The sequence below is a fragment of the Tachypleus tridentatus genome, chromosome 1, assembly GCF_004210375.1.
Source record: "Tachypleus tridentatus isolate NWPU-2018 chromosome 1, ASM421037v1, whole genome shotgun sequence".
Lineage (NCBI taxonomy): Eukaryota > Metazoa > Arthropoda > Merostomata > Xiphosura > Limulidae > Tachypleus > Tachypleus tridentatus.
The window spans coordinates 71,334,121-71,361,929 of record NC_134825.1 but is presented as its reverse complement, the minus strand read 5'-3'; the positions used below and the strand labels follow the sequence as shown (position 1 = coordinate 71,361,929).

The 27,809-nt window shown below is 34.0% G+C and overlaps 1 protein-coding gene across 9 annotated transcripts in view; it reads right to left on the bottom strand.

Annotated features, from left to right (window-relative positions):
- The window catches only part of LOC143251946 (A-type potassium channel modulatory protein KCNIP1-like), a 142,504-nt gene that overhangs the window by 71,387 nt on the left and 43,308 nt on the right, over positions 1 to 27,809 (bottom strand). For 3 of the 9 annotated variants that reach the window (XR_013028777.1, XM_076503387.1, XM_076503328.1), the window contains exon 1: positions 17,833 to 17,901. The exons of 2 other annotated variants lie outside the window; for them this stretch is intronic. The gene's annotated coding sequence lies outside the window, so the exon portion shown is untranslated. Of the gene's footprint in view, positions 1 to 17,494; positions 17,769 to 17,832; positions 17,935 to 27,809 lie in introns of those variants that run through there. 4 more of the 9 variants (XM_076503339.1, XM_076503396.1, XM_076503360.1 and 1 more) reach the window with 3 other exon arrangements.

Genomic DNA, 27,809 nt, shown 5'->3' with positions numbered 1-27,809 from the left:
CCGAGTTAAAACTAAGTTTAACTGCATTTATAAAAAATGTTTGCTCATGTGTTCCAGAATTTTATTATCCGCTTTAGTCGCTGATTGTGTAGAAGATTCTCTGTAATTCTACTGTGATAATTCTATGGAGAATAAAACGTCTTTTTTCATAAGGTCACTCCACTTTTAGATAGGCTTAAAGTGGCCAGTAAAATGAACAATGCACTTCCAATTTCTTTCTGGAAAATCTCTAACCCCCGGATAGATCTAGAAATTCAGAGTAATAACTAAGAAGTACTCTTGTCGGATTGATCTATTGCAAGGAGAGACCTTATGTCCAAATCATGTGGTTATCTTCACACATATATACTAACGGCTTTAAGATTGATAGTTTGACTTTTTCTCAATCTTATATTCTTCAGCTAAAGATTTCTTATGGAACTAGACGTTCGAACAATGTTTTATTTATGAAGCTGAATTTACATCCATCCTTGAAGCTTTGACGTGAATTACAGAACATTCTATCTATCGTTGTGTGACTTTTTTCACTCTTATTATCTTTAATCATTGTTACATTCTTCTGCCACCGGATCTTTTTTATTGGGTAAAATTCTATTGCGTAAGTTATATTTATTGCTTAGCTAAGAGGTGGTAGTGTTATTTGCCTGAAACTCTGGTCTCATAGCAATACCAGGAAATTAACTTTACTTTAAGTCTTAAATATATCATGGCCTGGCATGGCCAAGCGCGTAAGGCGTGCGACTCGTAATCCGAGGGTCGCGGGTTTGCGTCCGCGTCGCGCCAAACATGCTCGCCCTCCCAGCCGTGGGGGCGTTATAATGTTACGGTCAATCCCATTATTCGTTGGTACAAGAGTAGCCCAAGAATTGGCGGTGGGTGGTGATGACTAACTGCCTTCCCTCTAGTCTTACACTGCTAAATTAGAGACGGCTCGGTGCAGTGGGGTAACAACCTACTTACTTAAATACTTGTTGAAGAATCCGCAAGCGATTGCGGCCCTATGTTCCTAGATGGAATCTAATGGTGATAACTAACTAACTAACTTAAATATATCAGTTTATACATATGATAAGAATACACCAATACTTTTGTTGTTGTTAAAAAAAAAATATTTTGAACATACGTCTGACACACAGGACGGGACTCTCGATGCCTTGCCGGCATAACAAAGTGGTTAAGACACTAGACTCATGATCTGAAAGTCGCGGGTTAGAATCCCCGTCACACCAAATATGCTCGCCTTTTCAGCTGTGGGGGCATTAGAATGTCAAGGTCAATTCCATTATTCGTTAGTAAAAGAGTAGCCCAAGAGTTGGCGGTGGTGGTAATTAATAGCTGTCTTTCCTCTAGTCTTACACTGCTAAAGTAGGGACGGTTAGCTCAGATAGCTCTCGTGTAGCTTTGCGCAAAACTCAGAAAACAACAAGTCTCGACGCCAGTGAATATTTTAATATGAAGCTGAGTTCTATGTCTCTTTAAAAAGTTAAATTGTTAAGTAAATATAGACAGAAGGAAGTGTCAGCATCAATATTTCTCTTTGACCATTGTTGGTTTATTGTATCTTGTCATAAAGTTGGTTTTTACCCTGATGGCCTCTATCTTCCTTGTCTGGTAAGATAAGTTTTGTTTTGTTGTGTTTTTTTTTAAATTTCGCACAAAGCTACTCGAGGGCTATCTGTGCTAGCCGTCCCTAATGTAGCAGTGTAAGACAAGACAGCTAGTCATCACCACCCACCGCCAACTCTTGGGCTACTCTTTTACCAACGAATAGTGGGATTATAACGCCCCCACGGCTGAAAGGGCGAGCATGTTTGGCACGACGGGGATGCGAACCCGCGACCCTCAGGAGTCGCACGCCTTAACACGCTTGGCCATGCCGGGCCCCTCTTGTAAGAGAAACAAACATTTTCTGATAACTTGTATCTCATATAAGGATATTTGTTTTTCGGTAGGTTCGTTCTGTTTGTTTTATTACAAAGCTACACAAAGGTTATCTGTGTTTTATACTCCACGGAGAATCGAACTCGGATTTTAGAGTTGCAATTTACTTCAACTTTCCGCTGACCCAACAGATAATTAAAACTAATTAAATTATAATAAAATATTTTTAAAAAGAAATTACCTTTCAAAAAGTTATAGAAAGCTAAGGATTTAATTGAAGTTGATGTGTAATGTAACTTTCTTGTAACTGGACAACGTACGTAAACAATATAACTTATTTTTTGCTATGTAACATAAGCAATCAGTGTAACTGTATTTTTTCTATTGTATTATATATGATAGTAATTAAACTTTACATTTGGCTTAATAGAAGTATTAAGAGTATTTTGACTGCAAAACGGGCATAACGTGTAATTTATATTGTAACTATATAATTTATTTAAGCGATGTAAATGTATCTTTAGATGGCGTCACCATTGTAAACAGCGAAACCTATTTCTCCTGCCTAACTCCTGTAGGTAAAAAGTGTCTTTATAGTTCCATTACTTAACCAGTTATTCGAACACCAGAGTATTAATTTGCGCACTTCAAACAAAGATATATAACAGTTTGAATACGGTGAGTTAGAGATAAACTGAAATCGATAGTATAGTTACAGCATATATCATTAACCAATCATCCTCTAAGGTCTTCTTCATCAACTTTTACAGAAACATTAACCACCCATGTGAGACTCATGGGATATCGGAATTAAAAATCAAATTTTTCCTATCTCGAACTTCTTGTAGACATTGCGTCAGATTTGAGCACTCGAAACCTTTCTTCAGCGAGATGGGTCTCATTCATCTCTTACTAACTTTTGTTGAAATCTTCAATCTTTGGTTATATGCAGAGTTCATTACCAGTGAGTTGCTAGAAGTAATGAAATTGCATAGACCAATTCACAACACCACCTTTCAAGCCAATTTCTTTTCTTTTTCATGGGCGTCTGCAAAGTTCTTTTTTTCTTTATCGAATTCCTATAATTCATTTCGATTTATACATTTACAAACTACTAGAAAAATGACTTGTACAATTATATAAAGTCTTTAATCAAAACTATCAATATTTTTATTGCAGAAGAAAAAATAGCAAGCGAAAAAGAAAGAAATACACTCAAAGACTAATATCATTATATTAATATATCAAAATGTAAGACAAATACTGTATAAGCTTTTTTAATCTTTGGCCTTTAAATAAAAGAAAACTAATATTTGTTTGTACAGAAGTTATTTATCAAGACCTAAGAAAGTAGTAAGTTTGTATTAACTGGTTTATGGAAATACATTTCGTCCATGAAGAAAAAAGCTTTTAAATAAACGAAGTTTCACAATATGTTTTGCTTATAGAAAACCTTTCAAGTTTTAAGAACATTTTCTAGTCTTTAGATTTATATTAAACTTTCTAATCTTTAGTTTTAAATTAAACTTTTTCAATTTTCCAGAACCCTTTCTCTTGAAATTTCCCATTACGGACGTTACAACCCAAATCTGAAGTTCTATATAAATTAATTCTTCCTGATGGCATACTAATTCGTTACACTAGTATCTTACTCATCAATATTTATTTTAACACATATATAAGCCACACTGTTACAGTTTAATAAAATAGTTAAACGCGTTCTTTTATCCGGGATAATTACAACTTTCTCCACCACCATTTAGGGAATAAAGAAAGTGTTTATCACCTGTTATTGCTTACGGGATATCTGTTATCCTGAAATATTAGAAGTTAAATTCTTCTAGTCACTTACATGCCTCACAAACCGTACCATGCATATTTTCGTGCTAAGTATCTGAATGTTTTAGTTCCATGTTTAGCAGTCTAGTGTTAATGGTTGAAACGTGTGCACATTTGGTTAATCTCTGTTCGTACTTGTATAGTCAAACGTCTTAATGTAGTTAATGAGAAACACACGTAGGTAGGACTCTCCCCATAAAGAAGTAATCATTCTTCAAGTTTTAGTTGTGAATAAATTTGACGAATGGAAACTTTTATAGCACAATGCTGTCACAGCTTAATAAATATTCAACCTCCAACAAGCTATTGAGAATTTCAACTTCTTTCGATTGTGTAAAAGACAAAGTTGTGGACATAAATTTACACTAATTGGTGATGAACTTTCTATGAAATACCTAAAACGAATCAATAAAAACGGACAAAGCTTAATATGAGCCAATCTAAGTTAATTGAAGAGTTTAAAATCTGCATTAGTAATACATGTTATTAACTTGCTGATACTTTGGGATTAAGTAGGTTTTATTGTTAATGTTAACCATCAACAAGGTGTCACTTTCGTATTAATGTAAATAACTATTTTTTTTAGCAAAGAACTTAGTTGAGTGCATGTATGTATACGTATATATAAACCACTGTTTAAGTAATGTTCTAGACTCATAATACTAACTTTGAAAACCCTAACCAATGAAACATCTGGTAAAAGTGTATGCATTTTACACGAGTATCAAAATGTGTACGAGTTCACAAGTTGTCTATTACCTTTTATAAAGCCGTCATAGTGAACACATGTGACGCTACATCACCTTGCGGACTCGTGAGGTTGAGGCTTTATCAAATTATCCGTGACAATGTAATGATGTTTTGCGATTCAGTAAATTTACGTTGCAGCCTAATAACTATATCCAGGGGATAATTCAGAGCAGAGCACTGGTTTCCAGAAACACCTCTAATTTCACATGCTACGTCTCACCAATATCTCTACGTCTGGTTTAATATCCAATATTCATCACTCTTGCTTGTCGTACGGCCAGTTTCGATTTTACTTTCAATACTTTATGGACCAGCATATATTACGAACTTCGATAAAATATATTTATTTTTAGCTTTGTGTTATTGTTTTCTTAAACTCTTTTGGTGAAATGAGGCTGTGTGATTATAATTGTATAAAACCTAGCTATTGATATGTCTATGTTTAAATTTCACACATACTCTTCAAGTGCATTCATTCTCTAAAGCGGTAATCCAAGTGTTATATATCAGTTTTTTACGATTGCACTTTAGATATCAGTATAAACACATAATCAAATTACATGCTGTTTTTTTACAGCAAATTGTATTAAGTATACAAACACAATCTGAGAAAATGAACGCCTAAATATTTTTAGTGAGAGAAATAGAATGCAAACAAGGAAACTATTATCACATTGATAATGCATTTATTGTGAACTGAAGTCCTGTATTTTAAGAAGAGTAAGAACCAAACTGGTTGTTACATTTTCTGTTGATATAAAATGTTTTACAATATTCAGGAAATTGTACTTGGAGCATTGTGTGCTTTTGGTCTGAAATATACACTTTAGAATATTTTCAATAAAGTAAATTTATTAAAATCATTAATTTTTATGTAGTGTTTATCAATAATTTCACATTTATTTTGAAATCTTTCATCAGGAATTTCCTTTCTAAATTATAAAGACTCTGAGAAAGGATTAAATATTTAATTACATAAAAGGATCGGTTGAGAAACATCAAGTAAACTCAAATACGTCATCAAAGCTATAAATCAGTTTAAAAATTATTTAATTTACTTAAAGTATTTCATTATTTCAGCTCGGCTTGGCCAGGTAGTTAAGACACTCCTCTCGTAATCTGAGGGTCACAGGTTCGAATCCGTATCACGCTAAACATGCTCGCCGTTTCAGCCGTGGGGGGGGCTATAATGTGGCGGTCAATTCCATTATTCGTTGATAAAAGAGTAACTCAAGAGTTGGCGGTGGGGGGTGATGACTAGGTGCCTTCCCTCTAATCTTACACTACTAAATTAGGGACGGCTAGCGCAGATACAGTAGCCCTCGTAAAGCTTTGCGCAAAATTAAAAAAGAAAGAAATAAACAAATCATTATATCAGGTTTATACGGGATTTAAATTCTTTTCGTATATATGTGTTTTCCAATAAATGTATGAACCGATTTCTTTATAACAACATAATACTTATAAATTACTTTCCAACTCCACCTATCAAAACTTTACACACACTCTTGCTTTTCTCACAGGTCTTTCAAACTCTTCTCATTTAGTAACTACAGCTAACATATTTATGATTTCTTTTTCTGATTGAGTTAACCAGATTTGGAACTACATTGCTTTTGAAATTGTTAAAAAAATTAAAATCATTATTTTCGAGCTACCCTTACTCCCTACCAGTATCATATACATTGCTGTATTAACTAATTGTCACTAAGGGGTTACAGCCCTAAAATATAGGCTGAACAAAACACTTTTATATAGCTTGTATTTAACAATAAACAACACAATCAATAATTTTTTGTGTGTCTGAGGGTAACAACAATATTATAAATAACGTATATGATGAAGTTATTAACTTTACCGGCGGATAACACAAAACAAAATTATTACACGAGAGAAGAACGAGGCAGAAAGTTCGGACCATAACATGGATCCTGACGCAGAATGTTGTTGTATGGCTTCACAACATGTTTAACAGTTCTAACAGACACTTACAGATCACTGTACAGCAATATACTATGCTTTTCGAGCAAGAAACCCTTGTTTTCACAGAAAAGTGTTTGTTGTAACACTTCGTTATTTAAAGGTATAGAAAACAAGCAAAACAAATTCAGCACTCTGGTTGATACCGGACTGTATATTCAAGGGTCCAAAGTTTGAATCTCATTGTCACAAAATCGCGCCCCGGGTAATTTGATGCTATCGGTATGTTTTAAGAATAACGAACAAATCTCATTATTCTGTGAGAAAACCCCAATATGTAGCAGTGGGTTCTATTGACGAGATCAATGTTTCTCAACGATTTCCGATGTAATTCACCCTTTTAAGTTGTTCACGACAGCTCACTCATCCCAGTTCGAAAAAAAGATTTAAAAAATACTAAATGAAAATCTAAAATTCTTTATAATGACTTGAATATTCATGAAACTACAACTAGAGTAAATATAAAGTAAGCACTAAATATATACATGAAACTAAAACTAGAGTGAATATAAAATAAGCATAAAATATATACATGAAACTGCAACGAGAGTGAATATAAAGTAAACACAAAATATATACATGAAACTAAAACTAGAGTGAATGTAAAGTAAGCATAAAATATATACATGAAACTGCAACTAGGGTGAATATAAAGTAAACACAGAATATATACATCAAACTACAACTAGAGTGAATATAAAGTAAACACAAAATATATACATCAAACTACAACTAGAGTGAATATAAAGTAAACACAAAATAGATACGTCAAACTACAACTAGGGTGAATATAAGGTAAACACAAAATATATGCATCAAACTACAACTAAAGTGAATATAAAGTCAACACAAAATAAATGTGTTAAACTACAACTAGAATAAATAATAATAACCAGTAACATTTTTGCTGTTGAGTTTGTTGTATAATTGATAATACTTGTTCAACCAGTCATTCAACTCACCATTCTCGTTCCATTAGCCCTCGAGTGAACCAATCACCCAGTTGCACTGAACTACATGGCTTCATCTAGTGTATTAATTAGTTCAAAATTAAGAAAGGCTATTGCGGGAAGTTTTTGAATAATTGTGTGCAGATATCCAAATAAACAAACAAAAAAATCTTTGAATGAAAAGAGAGAAATATGACGTGATTGAAGGTTAAGTAATTACCTTGACCGCTATTAAAGACTTTGTTCAAATGAACGCAAAGAGTAGAGTTTATCAGGAAATGTTTACTGGGTGAAAACTGTAAGAAAATGATTACTGTACGTAAATTATACGGAACTAGTATATAACCTATCAAAAATGACCGGGCAAGTACTACCATCCCCACCCCATAGTTTATCTTGATCTCACATTTCACGGCTAATAGAAATAAATAAATTTTGCGAAATGACGTTCCATCAACAAAGAGACAAAAAGTGCAGCCTAGGCAGTCAAATGTCGGTAGGTAAGTTCCTTTGTGAGCTTGTTAACATTAAGATTGTTAATAAAATAAATTCTTAGCGTATTCATAGAATAGTAATTGGTAAAATCAGTTAGATTAACAACTTCTAATATACATAAAAGTCAGTGCGTTTTGGTAACACTACGTTCCAACAATGGCTTTCATGTCACACATGTTGCTCAACCACAAAAGCGTAACCTAATATTGTTCTTTGTGTACGTACTGAAAATATGAAATATCGTGTATAGTCTACAAAACTGGAAAGATATTTGTTGATTTTTTAATTTCAAGTGTTCTTTAGTTAAAGATGTTTTTCTCTGTTAAAATCGTTGGTGATATAACAGAAAATACTTCATTCAGAAACACGTTCAGTTTAGAATTGAATCAATTTTTTTCTACTTTCATGATACACGTTATGCACTTGGCTCTAGGCACTACGTCTTTACTTTAGGCGTATTATACCAACCCTCACTACATTTATAAGGTTTTACGGCACACATTGAATTTATACATATATGTAGGTTAGATGGTTACTGTATGTGTGAAACAGTAATAGGTGTATTTGGATGTAACTTTCAAATAAATGTTTACTACATGTGAAAAAAGTGGTGTTGTATATAATCTAGAAAGGAGCTGTTTACCCTTTATCTATAATTTGTAAGGAAGTGTTAGTGTGTGCGTGTGTGTTTGAACTATGCAAGAAATCAACAATTGTGCAAACCAAGTTAGATTACTGACATGAAAAATGTATGTAAACTGTAAAATAAATTATTATTACGTGTAGAAAAGAAATGGTATTATGTATAATCTGAACGGTTCATTCAGGGTATAAAATATATAAGGAAATGGTTAGCGTGTGTGTGAATTACCCAGAGTTGTAAACTGAGTTGCTGGGTGGCTCACATCTTTCTCTAGAAGTTCGCAGATAACGAAGCATGCTGCTGTATTTTATAAAAACATTGACATGGTTTATTAAACCAACGCCTCTGGTAAGTGCTTATTTTTCAAGGCGAAATGTAACATGTCTATGACATGACATACAGTTTGTAACAACTGGCTTGCTGTGACAAACCGAAGTTAACATTTGCGGGTTAGGAATCATGTGGTGAAATAAATGTGAATTCTAACATTAATGAACAGTGAACCACGTGAGTTTTAAATGTTAGTTGTCGTCACGTTGCAGGAAGCTTAGTGTTACATTGAAACAGTTTTTCGTCATCTTCTAAGCACGTGCTTTAAATTTTAGATGAGGCATGCTCTTAATACCCTTGTTTTAATTTTTTAAATAATCACTTTTCTGATAGTGAGTTTTTGAAAAGCAAAACGTTTTCCTCGGCTTTTTGCAGTGTTTGATTTTATATATGTAAGCTTGTTTTGAGTTTTACTGTATGTAAACGTCATTTTATATAACTACTTATTTCATTTAATTAATGGCCATACAAAGGGTACCCCAGGAATATTTTATTTAAATTCCTTTAAAAACAGTTCAAAAGCATGTCATGGTGTTTCCAATCTGAATGAAAGAAAAGCCAAAACACTTCCTTACATAAATTATCTGTAAACGTTATATCAAATTATCCCTTTGGGTTTTAAGGTGAGGGAATCTGCCGTTCAACGTGATTATGCTAATATATTGACGAAAATAAAATTCTCTCCTAAACGACGTCGTTTGTTATTAAATTTTCAAAAACACTTTGGGAATTACCGAGTAAAGTACACAAGCGATAAGAGTTAAAAACCAAGAACCTAAAAGCGATAGCAAAGTAACTGGTTATCTACAGTATCTTTAACATTTTTAGTATTTTGCACGTTGTTTGTAATTCACTATTTTTGAGTAGGTTATAATAAATATGTTACGAAAAACGAGACGTTCGAATGTTTATTAACAGACCAGATGAATTATTTTCAAAGTTAGGAGAGCGTAAGCTCACTGAATGATCTTCCTCACTCAAACAAAAATCAATGAAAGATATAAAATTGAAGTTTCTTTCGCTCATATCGTTCCTGAATTCATAAATCAACGGTTTCAGCACAGACAGCAGCTGTATTTTTCTATGGTACACGCTCAGCTGGGTTTGACTATAAACTTGCAAGAAGCTGCACAAACAAAGTTTCGAAGAAGAAGTTTGTCAACTTGATAAAATAAAATTATCATCCCGTTTTGGAGATGACCAGTAAATCATCTCTAAGCTATCAGTATTCATTAATACAAGTTTTCAGCGGCTCTTACATAGAAACATTTGTTGTAGTTTTTATTGTGTATGTAAAGTCCCGAGAAAAACGTCTTACTTCTTTTATAGATATTAATAGCATTTCGAAGGTGCTAGTCTCAATTATTTATATGTATGAAAATATAAGATCAAAAATTTTGTCTTAAAGACACAATATGGCTGCTCTTGACACCGTACAAATTGCAGACAAAACAAATATTAACCGCTATTGCACTCGAGGTAGAAAGATGAGAAGTGACATGTCTAAAATCGAAGATATCCATTATTATTCTTGAAAACTGCAGTCGCTGAACAAAAGTGTTTGTTTGTTTTTGAATTTCGCGCAAAGCTACACGAGGGCTATCTGCACTTATTTGTTCTGAATTTCGCGCAAAACTGCACGAGGGCTATCTACTCTAGCAGTGTAAGACTAGAGGGAAGGCAGCTAGGCATCACCACCCACAACCAACTTTTGGACTACTCTTTTACCAACAAATAATGGGAATGACCGTAACGTTATAACGCTCCCTCGGCTAAAAAGGAGAGCATGTTTGGTGCGACGGAGATTGGAACCCGCGACCCTCGTATTACGAGTCGAGTTTCTTAACAACCTGGCCATGCCGGGCCTAACAAAAGTGATGCTTTTACTCAAGCTACTGAATTTCTTTAATTCGTTAACCTTTTAACAACTGCAGAATATTTTATTCTAAGTGTAATTATTTTCATTAATAAATATGAAGAATTAATTTTGAAACAAATCAAGCAGTTGTCACTAGGCAATATTAATGTTGTGGAAATTCTAACCTTTAAGACACAGAAAATAATAACTGATTTTTTTAAATATTCAACTGGATTTAATGTTGTTCAACCTAAATCCTGAAGGTTAGTTCTTAAACACAGTAAAAGTTATAGCCTAGCAATAGAAGTATAATTGAGAAAGATCACTCTGATTCTCAATATAAAAACACTAGAGTTGCCATTACGCCCTACTGGTAGCTAAACATAAATCATTTCTGATAATTGGGATCAGACAAGCCCAGGAAATAAAAGTGTTAACTTCTCTGGTTAACAGTATCTGGTAAATGTAATTCTTGAGTTCTGACCTTAACTTTTAATTAAACGTCCAGAAAACGCTCTGCAAAAGACAGAAGGCTTTATTTTGGACATCAACGAGGATTCAATACAGTGACAGTGGCTATGGCACACTAGAGTATTAACCAAAGAGACTGTCTGAAAGTTTGTTTTTGAGATTTGCGCGTAAAGTTATTTATACATAACCGTTCACAAAATTTAACTGATAGACAAATGGAAGGCAGCTAGTCAACAAGCACCAACCGCCACCTATTGCACTACTCTTTTCTTATTGAATAGCGAGATTTGACCATTAGTTTTGTAGTGCACCCGCGGTCCAAAGTGAAGACAGCATTTGTGTGGCAACGGACATGATCCCTAAAATTTATTGTCTAACTATGCTAACCATTGGCCACGTCCAACCCGATACTGGTTGGTTACATTATGTTATATAGAACTTAAGGAATACCATGATTAGAGAAGGAGGTAAAGAGTGTTATACCGGTGGATTTTATTAACGAATGTTGTTATCACAATATGATCATTCTCCTTTTATCACTTGTTAGATCTAATGACTTATCCATCATCGCTGATGGAGAATGTTGATAACTCCGTTTTGTCTTGTTAGTGTTTTGTCTTATTATTTTTCAGTAATCAAAAAGTATATTTTATATGGTGCTTGTTTTGAGTTGTAATTTCTGTGTAAAACCACACAGAAAGCAAAGTGCAAATAATCGTCTCTACTTTTCAGGTCGTAGAGGAAAGGATCCTATGGTAACTATCACCCTTTTCGAGCATCCATGAAAACAAAGTTAGGAGCAAATGGACACATACCATGAAATATTAGACTTGCACTTCAAATGAGTGCTAACCACTAAAACCACACCATAACTTTGAATTAGGAACATAAACCTGAACTTAATTTTTCTTCGCTTATTTCTTACGTTTATAAATTTGTAGGCAGAGTTTATGAGTTTTTGTTCTTTTAACCCTCACTAGGTACGTTGTAGCAATGCCTTGCCTTGTTCGTTTTTGAATTTCGCGCAAAGCTACTCTAGGGCGATCTGCCCTTGTTTGTTCCGAATTTCGCACAAAACTACACAAGGGCTATCTACGCTAGCCATCCCCAATTTAGCAGTGAAAGACTAGAGGGAAGGCAGTTAGTCATCACCACCCACCGCCACCTTTTGGGCTACTCTTTTACCTACGAAAGTGGGATTGACTGTCATATTAAAATGCCCCCACGGCTGAAAGGGCGAGCATATTTGGTGTTACGGGGATTCGAACCCACGACCCTCAGATTACGAGTAGAGTGCCTTAACCACCTGGCCTTACCTGGCCTGTAGCAATGCTACTGGCAAATCAGATCACGTACAGGTACACACTGTAATACTTTGTATTATCTATTAGTTGTTCAGAACCTACGGTCAAAAGGGTGATAACATCCTAAAGAAACCTCTAGGGGACTCTTTGAACAAATAAAGGTTTTCACTAAATTACCATTCTTTTCTGCTAGACATTAAATATTAGCAGGATGGAGTTTATCAACGTCAAGGGTAAGGAACAAGTTAGAGGATAGAACTTTGTGTCACAACTCTTCTCATGCTTACGTTGACCAAATAACATGAACTTGACCTAACATGAAAGTTCAGTTTTCTTTAGGGTAAATTAAAACACTAAATCGGATGCTTTTCGTGAAGAAGAGTCATGGAAGTCATAAAAATATTTCGCCTAAAGTTTCAATCGTGCCTTTCAATGTTCTTAAGCAAAGGAAAAATATAGTTACTAAGAAATTATCAAACCATCAAGCTTCATACTGACTTAGCAAGCACATATTTAAGCATTAGGCTATTTCTGTCATATACCATCTCGTTCAAGGTGTTTAACCTTATTTTGCAGTGCGTGTTATGTTTATATAATTTTCTTTGTTTTCCTTATTTGAAAAACAAATCAACTTTCCAATATCAACATATTTATTTCCAAACTCAAACAGAGCTAAGTATGTGAACGAGATTATTAAAACTTGTGCTATTTGTAAATAAATAAATACTTAACTTGTTTCTTGTCTCAGTACCTTAAGGTGATTCATTATTGTTCATAATGAGAACAAATCAACTGTGGATTGTCTATTTTGAAATTCATTCTAATTCTCAATTTCCTTCGACTCAGCTTTTTTTCTTTTAATTACAACTGTTTTATTCATGTTTTCCGGTTTATTTTATTTGCAGCACAGTTCGTAAGATATATATATGCAGTAATGAATATCTACTCTCAGATTTTATTTATTCTTCAATATCTCGCTGATGGAATCAGATTGTGTGGAATTGTTTTCACTTGACAAAGCTACATCCCTATTGTTCAACCTTCAACTATCTCCATTTCCCATTACGATTGAAGTCCAATAAGACTTAATAGGTCTCAAACATAGTTCTTTTACAATTCAATATTTCCTGTAAACCTTCTGTCACTGAAGTCCTTCCTTGACCACATTGAACTGTACTGTATTGAAAGTGTTAGCTAGCAACCTGTCCGAATTGAAGCGCTAATTTTTCCTTTAAAAAAGGTTTGGGTAAGCAATTAGATGGGCCAGTTTTATGTACATGTCTAAATCCTCTTCTTTAGAAACTACTTCGATAACTATTTCTTTTATATGTTTATGTTTCAGAGCTACTTTCTTAGTTACGTCACTTCTTTCACTCGTCCATGTTTCATGGCTACATTGTCGGTTAAACCACTTCACTTATCCATGTTCCATGGTTACTTTGTTGGTCATGCCACTTCTTGCATTTCTTCATGTCTCACGGATACTTCCTTGGTAATGCTACTTTATTCATTTGTTTCTTCAGGTTTAACAGTGAGGCAGGAAGGGTCAAAACCAGAAATCATTTCATTTCAAAGGAGTGAATAAGATATGATCTTATAATAGTTTTTTAACACTTGCCACTTGACTGTTTAGAAAAGCATTTAAAGTTCCTACATGTTTCGTTTTCCGAACATTTGTTATCTCCTTGTTCCTTGGCACTGGTTCATACTTGTATGAAACAGGATTATTTTTAATACTAAGACAATTCAATGAAATCTGGAAGATTTTTTTATGCTAGTTGTCTCTCTTTATTGTAAACAGTGAGCTCGAAACGTAATCATCGACTTTTGTCAAGCAACAGATTAGACACATATGAACATAAAACCTCGAAAGGTATCGTTTCTTTCATCATTATATGTTTTTACTTTCAACAGAATTCTTCTGTAATCTACACTCTTGAAAGTTCTCTTATCGTCGGCGCATGAACCAGGTGATGCTTTCATTTATATGACCCCTTTTATTACCGGGTATGCGATTTGTCTAATTACTTGGGCTCAGCTAAAGACGATTTTTGACATTACAGTATGATTAAACGTCACATTTTTTTTACGTTGCAAACAGCTTTCGATCGCTATTTGAGAGTTTAGAGTAACAACCTTTCCATTCTTCACAGGTCTTATTTAAAAGGTATGTATCCGAATTTACAACGCTAAAATCAGAGGTTCGATTCCCTTCGGTGAGCACAGCAAGTAGCCCGATACGGCTTTGCTAAACAAGAAACACACACACTTATATAACGAACAGGGAGTGGCAAACCATTAGCTTCACTTGACACTTATAGATAGTGAGCAGAATGGAAAAGGGTTTGTCGCCACTTTAGCTTAGGACGGGAGTTAATCCAAGCTAGTTGGCTAGTTTTTATCAGAACATTGTCATTTTAAAAACAAAATTTATTGTTGGTTTATTTTCTACATAAAAAAAACAAAACTTACTATGTGCTTATAATTTCTCGGTGAGAGTTTTCGTATGATATGAAACCAAACATTGACTTATCTTTTGCCTTTTATATCTAAACATGCTAACATTTTGTGTTTTTGAGTCTTGACCGCATGTATAGGCTTAGAAAATAAAAATTGTCAAAGCTTCAATTGGTTATTTAGCTTCTTACTAAAATGTTTATAAATGATTATCTAAGCTGTTGTGTTTAGACCTGTTCCAAAAATCAGTATAATATATCTAAAGAACTTGTATGACTAGTAATAATAATGAAATCATTTATTCAAATGAATAAAGTTAGCTTGCTTATTGTTTAAGAGCTTCAATCTTAGTTTTGTTAACAATTTAGTTTTCAAAGTGGTTAATAGATTACTCCTTACATTAGTTAAGAGTTTGATTTTTTGTATGGTTAACACTACAGTTCTTAAGTTGGTCATAATTATCAAAATGAAAATAGTGTCATTCTTAAATGAATCAGCAGCATAGTTTTCAGGTTAGTTGACATCTTCGTTGTGTGTATGGTTAATAGCATGACTCTCAGATTATTTTACAGTTTTTATTATGATCAGCACTATAACTTTCACACTAGTCACCAGCTTGGTTTTTAGATGCGTCAGAACCCTTGTATACATCTTGTTATGAAGCAAAGAGACATTACCAAACCAGTAGGGTACCCTCAGTCTGTATCGAGAATCCTGAAACTTCATCAGACGACAGGAAACATTGCTCGAGGAAAGTCTACTGCTAAAGACCGAAAAATACTGCTTGAAATGATCGTGTTTTGATCATGTTAAGGAAATAATCTTTGCAACACTTTATAGTAAAAATGGCACAAACACATTCATTACCTGTAGAAAAGACAACACACAGGAGGTGGTGCAGTACATGTTTGGGCAACTATTCATCATTGTAGAAACTTTGCTCTCCACATCCTCCAAGAAAACGTCAATGGCGCCTCCTGTAAGTACTACATGGCGACAATATTTCTAAAATATGCTAAGACAAGATTTGGCAATAACTTTGTGTTCCAGAATGAAAATACTACTGCACACAGTGTGCGTATCGTACAGGATTATCTCGACTAAGAGGATATTACAAGATTGCTATCACCAGCAAAGTCCCGAGATTGTAATACCATTGAGAACTGTTGGACAGAATGAAAAAAAAAAGATTGCTAACCACGACCCTAAACCAGCTACTGTAGTTGAGTTACACCACCTTCTAGTGACAAGTTGGGAATAATCACGGTGTATTATAACAATAACTTCATAAACAGCATGCCACGTGACCTTGTGAAGGTTATTAGAGTACGTGGAGGACCAAGCACGTACTGAATATTGAGTATCAGCTGATATGAGGTTGCATATGGTATTGATAATAATTTGATGTCATATTTTGTCATTTGGTAAGATTTTGTTTTGATTGGTAAAATGCTGAATTATACATCTTTCTGTAGAAGTCTGATAAACTTGTTTGCTTTTCTAATAAATCATTGATGATGTCCATAAACGTTGTCTCTTTATACAATGTACATATGTAAATCTCTAACATAACAAGCATTTTTCAGTTTGATAACACTAAGGGCATTTGTATTCCATCTTGATAATAATAATTTTACTTGTTACAAAATGTGAAATCATTTTGGCCAAGACTGTACATTAATGGATTAAGTTGTCCATGAACAAAGATAATCGTCGAAACATAAAATAACACATAAACACCTCCTATACCATTATATAGAAGCTCAATGATAATGACTTTAAAATCAAAATAAACAATCACAGTTTATTTTACATCAGTTTGCTTGATAGGTTATAGCTTCAACAAAATAACTTGTTTAAACGGGGTTAACTGTAAATCTTTAAACTTCAAACTAATCCAGTGTTATTTTACACTTCAATACTCACCTATTACATAAAATAGTGAAATAAATTATTCTTTTATATACCATTAAATCACCTATTTGCTTAAAATATACAAATTTGATTTAATGGAGAAGAAAAATTTAATCACTTATAATATTAAAATAAAACGTTCCTAATAAATGGGCTGCTTTTATTAGCTTTTTCTATAATAATAAAATTATGTGACATGGGTCTCACGGTTAAAATGAACGTAATGCTGTTGACGGTATAGTTAATCGTTTGTCAGATTTGAGTGAGGTAGACATTTTGTATCTTCTAATTCAACAATAATTTCATGGCAAAGTACGTTGACACTATATTAACGTAACTGTTATAAATACTGAATCATCTTGAATTATTATACGTCATGAATAAGCTGAACTGAAACATTGCTAACTATATACGGGTTTGCTTGTAAAGTAACCATCTTTAACACAGTAACTATTCTTTCGTTTTCACCGAATTACGTGGGAAAACGTTTGATTAAGAAACTAAGATATTATGTTTGATCCTTTCCACTATAAATTACAGGTCTGCTAGACTGACTAAAATACATTTTCCGCTATGTATTTAGAAAACAAATGAATTGAGTTATGAATTCAACTTAACTTACCTGGCTGGAAAATAACCTTCAAATAATTTTTTTCAGTCGGTTCTTTTCAACGAAAGGGATTTCTTAACGTTACAAGATATTTACTTAAATTGATGGCTTTAAGGTCTACACTAACAATATCTTTCTCTACCTGGTATAAAATGGCTCTTTCTACACAAATACTTCTTTAAATCTGGAATCACCAATGTTTATCTTAATTATCTAAAAAACAAAATTTTAATTGAGTTACAAAGAGCCAACATAAGCGATCAAATGAATAATAGTTTTAATAAGTGGAAAACATCATTTTTTTCCTTTAGGATAAAAACAACAACAGAGAGCATTTACTCTGTCCTAACCTTGACTTATGACATGCCAGCACCAACGTCTTCCCTAACACCGACAACCAGGTCACTGTGCGCGACAGCTAAGGAACTATAGGTGGTCGCTCACACGCCACGTGCCCGGGATTGTGGTGTGCACCAATCAATAGCTTTGCTTTATGTGTATATAATGTTTTCCCTAGCCAGCAGGGTTCAGGTTATTAACACAGTGCTTGCCTGATGATCTGTTGACAAGTGTAATAAGCCATTGCCACTACTCACTGTCATACATGTTTTATGAATTAAGCAATATAACGAGTTTGCTTTTTATGTAAAGTAACACTGCTACGACGTTAACCTACAAATGTAAACTCCGGAGAGCAAGGAACAGGCATTTAATAACCTCTAAGTGCGCACATTCACTAAATAATTCAAGTGAAAGTCAGTGTTAGAGCAAACAACAATTTCGCTTTCAACATTGCTTGTAGAAAATCTGCTTGTACTAAATGCTGTAATAATGATGATTTCATTCTAAGTAATGAAGTTAGTGTAAAACTAATAAACAAACAAACAACGTTATAGGTATTTAGAGACGAATAAGATTAAATTAGTTTGTAATATCTATGATCATAATTATCAGTTGCAGTTTGAGGAATATGTGTGCATGTGATTTACAAACAGAAAGGCAGGTTTTTAAACGTACAGGCCAAAAGGTACGACTAATAGAAGAAATTCCATCAAAATAATGCTGATAGCATCTATTATTGTAAATGTCTTTTTGGTACACATATTTATGATAAAGTTGTAATACATTTATTTAAATTTCATATTTTCTTTTTTTTTTAGAATGAAGTATTTTTAGACATTTTTCGAATAAACAACCTTTATTTCCAGAACAGGCCGTTTTATTACCAATCAACAACTACCAAATTGACCTCTTTTGGTTCTACAGCTTTATTTATTTACTGTCCTTTATTTTGCGTCTTCGTCAATATTTACAGTTAGCTGTGAGGCCTATAATTAAATTAGATTGGGATAAAGATGATTTGGCCAAGTGGGTTAAGGCGTTTAACTCGTAATCTGACCAAACATGCTCGCCCATCCAGCCGTGAGGACGTCATAATGTGATAGTCAATCCCATTATTCGCTGGTGAAAGAGTAGCTTAAGAGTTGGCGGTGGGTGGTGACGACTAGTTGCCTCCCCTCTAGTCTTACACTGCTAAATTAGGGACGGCTAGCGTAGATAACCCTCGTGTAGTTTTGTTGGAAATTCAAAATCAAACAAACAATAATCCTGTTAGTCGTGAGGAAGGGCGGTAGCAATATTCAAGGGATTTATATTAAATCTTGTAATATTAAACCAGCTCGTTTTTTGCAACCAGGAGTCATTTATTTGCAAAATATGTTTACACATATTAAATAATAACATACACTAAATTTCTATAAAGAAAATTACAGCAACTCAAACAACAGGAAGTTCGACCACTTTTGATACTGTAGTTTGCATAATGTTATTTAACACACGGTGTGTGTTTTCTTATAGCAAAGCCACATAAGGCTATCTGCTGAACCCACCGAGATGAATCGAACCCCCTGATCTTAGCGTTGTAAATCCGTAAACTTATCGATGTACTAGCAAGTAGCGTTAACGCACGATAACTTAACCTTGATAAATTCCTTTTCGCCGCTAATGGCTCAGGGGTAAGCTCGAGGACTTACAACGTTAACATTTGAGTTTTATCCTTGTTCATTATGCACTATTTCAGTTTTAAAAAAAAAAGAGAATCAAAGTGCTTTTCGATATGCCCATAGTTATTTTATTGTTGTTGTTTTGAATTAAGCACAAAGCTACACAATGAGCTATCTGTGCTCTGCCCATTTTTAGCGTGTAAGTCCGCAGACATACCGCTGAACCACTATAAATATTGTTATTCAAAACGGCGATTGTTCTTTACTCAGAATGCCTGAAATCACTGTGTTATGAGCACTTTTATCAAATTTGGGAGACCCTTGAAGTACTCGAAAACGTACCTGTAGTAGAATAAAACTTCCATTTACTAACAGTGGTGAAATGGAGACACCTTTTATTTCATCATTAAAACCATTCCCGTCTGTTAAGTAGGACAGTTCTATTTATACGAGATAATATAGCACTAATTCTATTACGAAAATTGTCTTTTAACTATATATGTGAGCACAAGTAAAATAGAATTAGCACTTGATGAAGAAAAAATCACTTGACGTAAAATGTGTTTTAAGACGGCTGGTGTGGGTATTAAACCTTTCGAACTCTCTTTGTTAACCTGCAGATTACCTAAGAAATTCGAACGTTGTTCTCTACTTTATTTTAATAAAGCCGTCTTGAAATACAAAATAGAATTACCTTTCCAATATTTCGTACGTTTCAAAGTAAAACTCTCATGTGTTTTTTACCTGTGTAAATAGTAGTTTTATAATAGAAAGGCAAAACATTTTGTTTTAACGACATGCCCAATGACTGGTCAGTTCATTAGGTCTCAAAAATTATCAGATGAACCACTTTTAATAACAATATTAGCCTAGTATCTCTGTATGGCACTGACTCCAACCGAAAAATGACTTGTTCGATTACATCTACTCGTTCAGGATACTATTTTACAAGCAGAACACAAATGCCGACAAGTAAGTCCAGATAAGACTGCGACGTTTTAAGATGTCCAGTTTGATTAGAATTCAGTGAGTGTGCTGGCCAATGAAAATGGATACAGTCATTGCTATGTATGTCAAATCAAATTCGGGCAATGTGAGTCACATGGATTGTTACATTATAATGTTGGGAAAAAAAAGCTATTATCGTTTAGGTGAAAAGGTAACACTGTGAAGTTAATATGTTTGTTTGTTTGTTTTTGAATTTCGCACAAAACTACTCGAGGGCTATCTGTGCTAGCCGTCCCTAATTTAGCAGTGTAAGACTAGAGGGAAGGCAGCTAGTCATCACCACCCACCGCCAACTCTTGGGCTACTCTTTTACCAACGAATAGTGGGATTGACCGTCACATTATAACGCCCCCACGGCTGAAAGGGCGAGCATGTTTGGCGCGACGGGGATGCGAACCCGCGACCCTCAGATTACGAGTCACACGCCTTAACACGCTTGGCCATGCCGGGTCGAAGTTAATATGACCAGAAGCAATCTTCAGAGGTGTTCTGGATGCTATATTCACGTGTCAAACTGAATCGAGGATGCTCTCTGTTACATTACGCAAATCTTTGTAACTTGTAACACAAACATAATCGAGTACTTTATGTGATTGTCTCTACATTTTACACAAACATAAACAAACACTTATTATCTCTATACTTTACACAAGCATAACCAACTATTTCACATGGTTTCCTTCACATTTTACATTATTGTCAGCACAGAAGGGAATGAGACGCATCTCGAAGGATCACTTAACACATTCGATTTCAACATTTCACAGTGTAAGAGCCAGTGCGTGAAAGTTTTGTAATGTCGTTCGCACAGTATACATTGAGGTGGTCAGCTTTGAGCACTTGTGGAAGAATTGGTCAGTTTGGACACAGTTTGATATTTGTTAGATTTTATAAGTCTTTCTACTCGTTTTTTTTTTCCTGCAACCAGGTACCACTATTACGTACCCGTATCAGTAAAAAACACAACCAGCTACCACTATCATGCACCCATATAAGTAAAAGTAAACCTCTTACACATTGTCTTTTAGGTTAACTATGATGTGAGTATATTTCTAGTTAATAAGACTAAGATAACTACATGACACATCATACAGTCAGTTTATTTTGCATGAAAAGATAAAATGAATGTTCTAGCAATGCACATTGGAACTGAAAAGGCGTTCAGTTTGTAAAGAATACCTAAAAAGTTTGTGATACTTTGCTTTAGAGCAAAAAACCAGTTAGGGGTAAACAGTTTTTGTTTGTTTGTTTTGGAATTTCGCACAAAGCTACTCGAGGGCTATCTGTGCTAGCCGTCCCTAATTTAGTAGTGTAAGACTAGAGGGAAGGCAGCTAGTCATCATCACCCACCGCCAACTCTTGGGCTACTCTTTTACCAACGAATAGTGGGATTGACCGTTACATTATACACCCCCACGGCTGGGAGGGCGAGCATGTTTAGCGCGACGCGGGCGCGAACCCGCGACCCTCGGATTGCGAGTCGCATGCCTTACGCGCTTGGCCATGCCAGGCCTTAGGGGTAAACAGACATGTGATCTTAACATCAATAGGCGAGGAAGTCAATGACATAAGTATTGAAATTCATTGAAGATTAAATCGCTAGAATGATTGCGAAAGGGAACAAAAAGTTAAAGGACCGCGTAATATAAATGCATACATCGCAGGCTATTATCAATATACGTGTATTTCCTGTTGGTTCAAAACAAGCCATTGAATATAAATGATAACTCTTTGTGTTACTTTCTCATATTCTAGCCACTGAAATCTTAATTTGCTTCCTCTTGTAATATGTTCTTCATTCGACCTTAATCCTATGTAATTCCGATGTTAGCCGCTAGGTTATTTTGTATCAACCAAGAATGTTTACATTCGGGTGGCTGGCTGGACGTGAGAGCGATCATGGTTGGTGGCGGGGACTCAAACATGAAACTCGCATATTGCGAGTCGTGCGCTCTAACAACCAGGCCATGCCATGTCTCACTTAGTCTTTTGACTATCACATTTTTATCATTTATCACTAGAATTTCGTTATTTGATCATTAGTATTAAACTCTCTCACAAAGATGCATTTCCACATGAAGGGCCTTGTTTATATAAAGTTTGTGTAATTCCTTTCTCTTTCGAACTATTTCCTAAGAAGAGAATATGTTAAATTCTAAGTAAATTTGTGATATAACACGAACATTTATAAGAAAAAAATATTATGTCGTTCAACTGTTCCGTCTGAGGTATAAAACACTTAAAAGTTTTAACAGTACAGTTTTACTGTTTAAGTCTATTAATGCGTTTCAGTTGTATTAGTTGTGTAGGAGTTCGATTATTACGTTTAATTATTTTTCTATCATAAATAGACACTTTTTTACGAATATCTCTCAAGATAAATTAAAATTTTCTACTTAACATTTCAATACTACAATCCTAAGAATTCTTTGTTTGTATCTTACATTGTTACTGAGAATTTTGTGGATTTTTCCAAATTGATGAATTGCATCAGTTTCATTCTCTTTTTATATCCTACAACGCATAGCCAAATAAATATGAAATACAAATAACGCCGATATGTTCCTAATTAATTTTTCTAAGGGTAAGCCAGTTATGGCCAAGTGAGTAGGGCGCATGACTCGAAGTTTGAGGAGCACGTATTTGAACACACGTCACATCAACCATGCTCGTCCTTTCATCCATCGGGTAGTTATAAAGTGATGGTCAATCCCACTATTCGTTGGTAAAAGAGTAGCCCAAGAGTTGGCGGTGGGTGGTGATGACTAGCTGCCTTCCCTCTAGTCTTTCACTCATAAATTAGGGATGGTTAGCGCAGGTATCCCTTGCGTAGCTTTGCACGATATTAAAAAAAAAGGAAAATTTATTCTGAGATCTGCATTTCACTCTATTATTTCAAAAAAATATTTATAAAGCAAAATTAAACTGTGAGGATTTTTATAAATACCAGTACTTGAACAGTTTCATAGGTATCATATGCACAAAGTACAGCTTTATTTATTTTAATCAGCGAAATTACATTGTCCTAGATGCTAGCCCTGCACGGCCAGGGTGGTTAGGGCACTTGACTCGTAATGTGAGGGTTGCGGGTAGCTTTGCACGAAATTCAAAACCAAACAAATTCTAGGCTTATATTTACCCAATTTACCTAAAATGAATTAAATTTCTTAAAACCTATTTAAGCACTCAAGCAGTTACTAAAGCATGATGTTAACAAACACCTTGTTTCGAAGAGATTTTCAAATAACTTGATCTTTCGTTGTGAATATTATATTCATTTAAATTTCACCTTCAAAACTCCTTGAGAGAAATAAGGCACTTAAGTCTTTTGAAATATTGAATTATTATTAGAATAACATAATTATTGTAGAAATAATTTAAAATGTACTTTACACATTCTGGTTGTTATTCACAATTTACTCATATACTGATATACTACTTGAAGACTACTTTTTAATTTGTTTGATCACTTCAAAATATATCACAGAGTTGAAACATTTATTTATAATTTATTTTATGTAATTTGGCGATACAAGATAAATATGAAAATAGACTACATACCACATCAACTCCTGCAAGCTACATAAACCTTCAATCTTCATTTTGATGATCAGTTTCAAGATGAAAAAGTTAAAATTTACACAGATTCTTTTACCAACGAATAGTGAGATTGACTGCATATTATTGCGCCCTCACTGCTGAAAGGGCGAACATATTTAGTGTGACGGAGATTCGAACCCGCGACCCTCAGAATACGAGTCGAGTGCCTTAACCGCTTGACCATGCCGGGCCATGACGGTCTGACATCTTATTCACGAATTTTGGATACAATTATAGAAGTTTTAAACGGTATTCACGTCTTTCTATCAGTTAGAGGTCATTTTTATCCTGTGGCATACAATTATTGGAGTTCAAGAACGCGAAACATCAGAGTTTTCATTCTTGCAAAATTAATGTTATCGATTTTCTGTGTATATATAATTAAAGCTTTGGAGTTATTTTTATTGTAATTGACTCTATCTCTCTCTTTTTCTCTTTAGATAGAGTAACGTGTTTATCACATTTTCGTTATGAAAAAATAGAACAGCTGAGACATAAATAGCGTTAAACATGAAATATGTGACCTCTGAATTGTAACTTTGTTTATGACGTATGTTAGTATTCTAATTAACTTTAAAGAGCACTTCTAAGAGCGTAAAAATCCATCAATGTGTCAAATCCATCTTCCATGCTTGAGCTTCTTAATAATATATTTGATTTTTAAAATTTACAAATATGAACAAACAATATATTGATGCTTACTTTAGTAAATACCCTTCCGTAGTTTCATTTAAAAATAAATTTCTATAATGTTTGGAGATAAGAGTTTGAGATAAATTTGTTTTCTTTGTTACGTGACCAGCTGACATGCTTCTAATATATTAAGAAATATATCATATAAAGAAACGAACTTAATTAACCAGGAAATTATTCATACAGCGTCCATGGAGTATTACTTTATGTGAGGTAAATCGTGCTTAGAGCTTATTCTTATGAGATGTATAATTTCAAAATAATTAGTCATAAAAACACTGTCTGTCGTAAATACAGATTGCCAACGAATTTTGCTTCCTAGGAAAAAATGTACCTAAAGGTTCTATTAAGTTATACACTTCCTCACAACAGCTTGGATATATATCTATTGACCTTTCCGCCAATCAATTCACCCTAATGGAACTGCTGAAAACTTCATGTAGGTATTTGTGTGTTTTTATATCTTAACACATTGAACACCAAAACCATTCCATCCCAAAATTTAATGATAGATTTTTTTCAGTGTTTGTGTGTTTGGAGGGAAAAATATTAACATAGCTCACCGTAACAATAGGACATTCTACAAACGGCGTGAATAAAAGATAATTAATTACCAAAGAATTTTGGAAAAGTAGTTCAAAGTCCCTTGGAACTAACTGGGTTTAACAAAAAACAAGCACTTGTTTGATAGTTTGAGTTCTTAAAGTTGGTAAGAGGAATAGAGCTCAGTTGCTACCATTCTCTTGGTATGCAAGAGTACCTGGGTTTGACGTCACTCACGAGAATTTCAAGAGAAATTGCAGAAAAATTTATGTTTATTCAGTGGAATCTCTATAACTTTGAAATAAGGCCTTACTTACGTGAGGAAAGAATGTGGTTGTTTTAGTTGTCAAAAAGTAATTTATTAATAGTAAGTAGTGGGTTTGTCCTTTCTCTAGCTTAGAATTAAAAGGTCTGGGGTACAAGCCCACATACGGGAGATGAATTGGTTTGGTTTATTTTGAATTTCGCGAAAAAACTACTTGATGGCTATCTGCACTAGCCGTCCCTAATTTTGCAGTGTAAGGCTAGTCATCACCACCCATAGCCAACTCTTGGACTACTCTTTTACCAATGAATAATGGGATTGACCGTCACACAATAATGCCCCCATGGCTGAAAGGGCGAGCATGTTTGGTGTGACTGGGATTGAAAGCCATGACCCTCAGATTATGAGTCGAGTGCCTTAACCACCTGGTCATGCTGGGACACGGGAGATGGAAGAGAATGATTGTTGTATTGCTGGTTATTAGTCTCAAATGACATGGCTAACAACATTCTGTGAGAGGTAAAATGTTTTACGATACTTCGCTTGGTCAGGTCAAGTTGTATTCATAAAACTTTTCTGTCTGATAACTGTTAACAAAACTTGACATGTACTAGTAGTTATTCTGCCCACGTGTACTGCCCTTAAAATTGCACTTATGAACATGTGAAAATTAAATTCATGTCTAGTAACTGGAAAGTTTTTACATGGCTTCAGGATTAGGGTTTTCACAACTACAAGGAAACAATTTCAGTTTCATATTTTTCTTTTTTGTCAATTACTCAGTTGTTGTTTCTTTCTATAGCAGCGAAACTTTGTTATTTGTCAGATCTTTGATAGTGCTCTGGTTAAGTCAAATTATTACGAACATTTAAACCCAGTTTATATTTTGACAGAGACTCAAAGTATGTATTTACATGGTTCATTATTCATATAAAAAGTACCTCCAGTCAGCGTAAAACCACAGTATCCACTTGGCTGTCAAATAAATCCTAAATTTTACAGTTATTTCAATGGTCTTACTATTTTTGTTTCTATTTTGTCTTTACGTTCGGAACCGTAGAATGTCAGATATATTATAAAATGATTAAAATGAATGTTGTTAATGTTCAAACTTACTTCCTTAAAGATCCATTTATAAATTAGCGCTATATATTATGCAGCCTAAAACATCTGCTAAGAAAAAAGGAAGGCAAAAGGAATTCGTATGTATTTTTAAGCTATTTTTAAACCTATGTAATTATGAATAAATGTATATTTCAAAGACAAAGGAAGCAACAGCATAAATGAATATGGTTGAGTTTTTAGAAGGAGAAAATAAATAGGAGAACAGATTTTATGAAAACAAAGTACTTTAATATATTCAGTATTTCCTTCGTTCAAGATATTATAATTATATCGTTTAAAAACGCTTTTAATTGGGATTTTTAAGCTATTTCGTGTCACTGTGTGTTTGGTCCTTTTTAAGGTGAAAATCCTGAAGTTATTGCACGCCATTACTTGTTTGGTTTCTCATTACGTTTTAAAATTTTCAGGTTATTGCAAGACGTTATTTTTTTGGCCTTAATTAAGGTTGAAACTTCCCAAGATATTGCACGATATTATTTCTTTGCTTTTCATTAAGGTTGAAAATTCTTAAGCTATAGCACATCACAACTTGTTTGTTTTTATTATGATTTAAAATTGATAAAAAAAAATACATTTTTCTAATGCATTCATATCATTTAGACGATTTATATATATATATATGATATATATATATATGTATAGGTGTTAAATAAAATACAATATAAAAATTAAAAATTAAAGTTTACATTGTCACTACATGCAAATAAAATGTAAAATCTACATTAATTAAAGTACCTACAAAATAGATATACTAATTGATTTAACATTAAACTTTTTATCGTGTATTTAATCTCGTACACTGTTGTTTCAGTGATATATTATCATGTATCTATTCAGCTTCTTATGTAAACGCTGTAGCTATATTTAACAAAAAGTGATATATATATATAATTCGATAATGTAACCACTTCCACACAGAAGTAATAATTACGCATACGAAAATGGTAAACCGTAACTCGAATATTGTGAAGAGAATGAGCGCACTGGATTTTTTTTTCAGAATTTTTGCACAAAGCTACACCAGGGCTGTCTGCGCATAACCGTCCTACGTTTTAACAAGTAGAGTAGAGGGAAGATGGCTAGTTGAGTA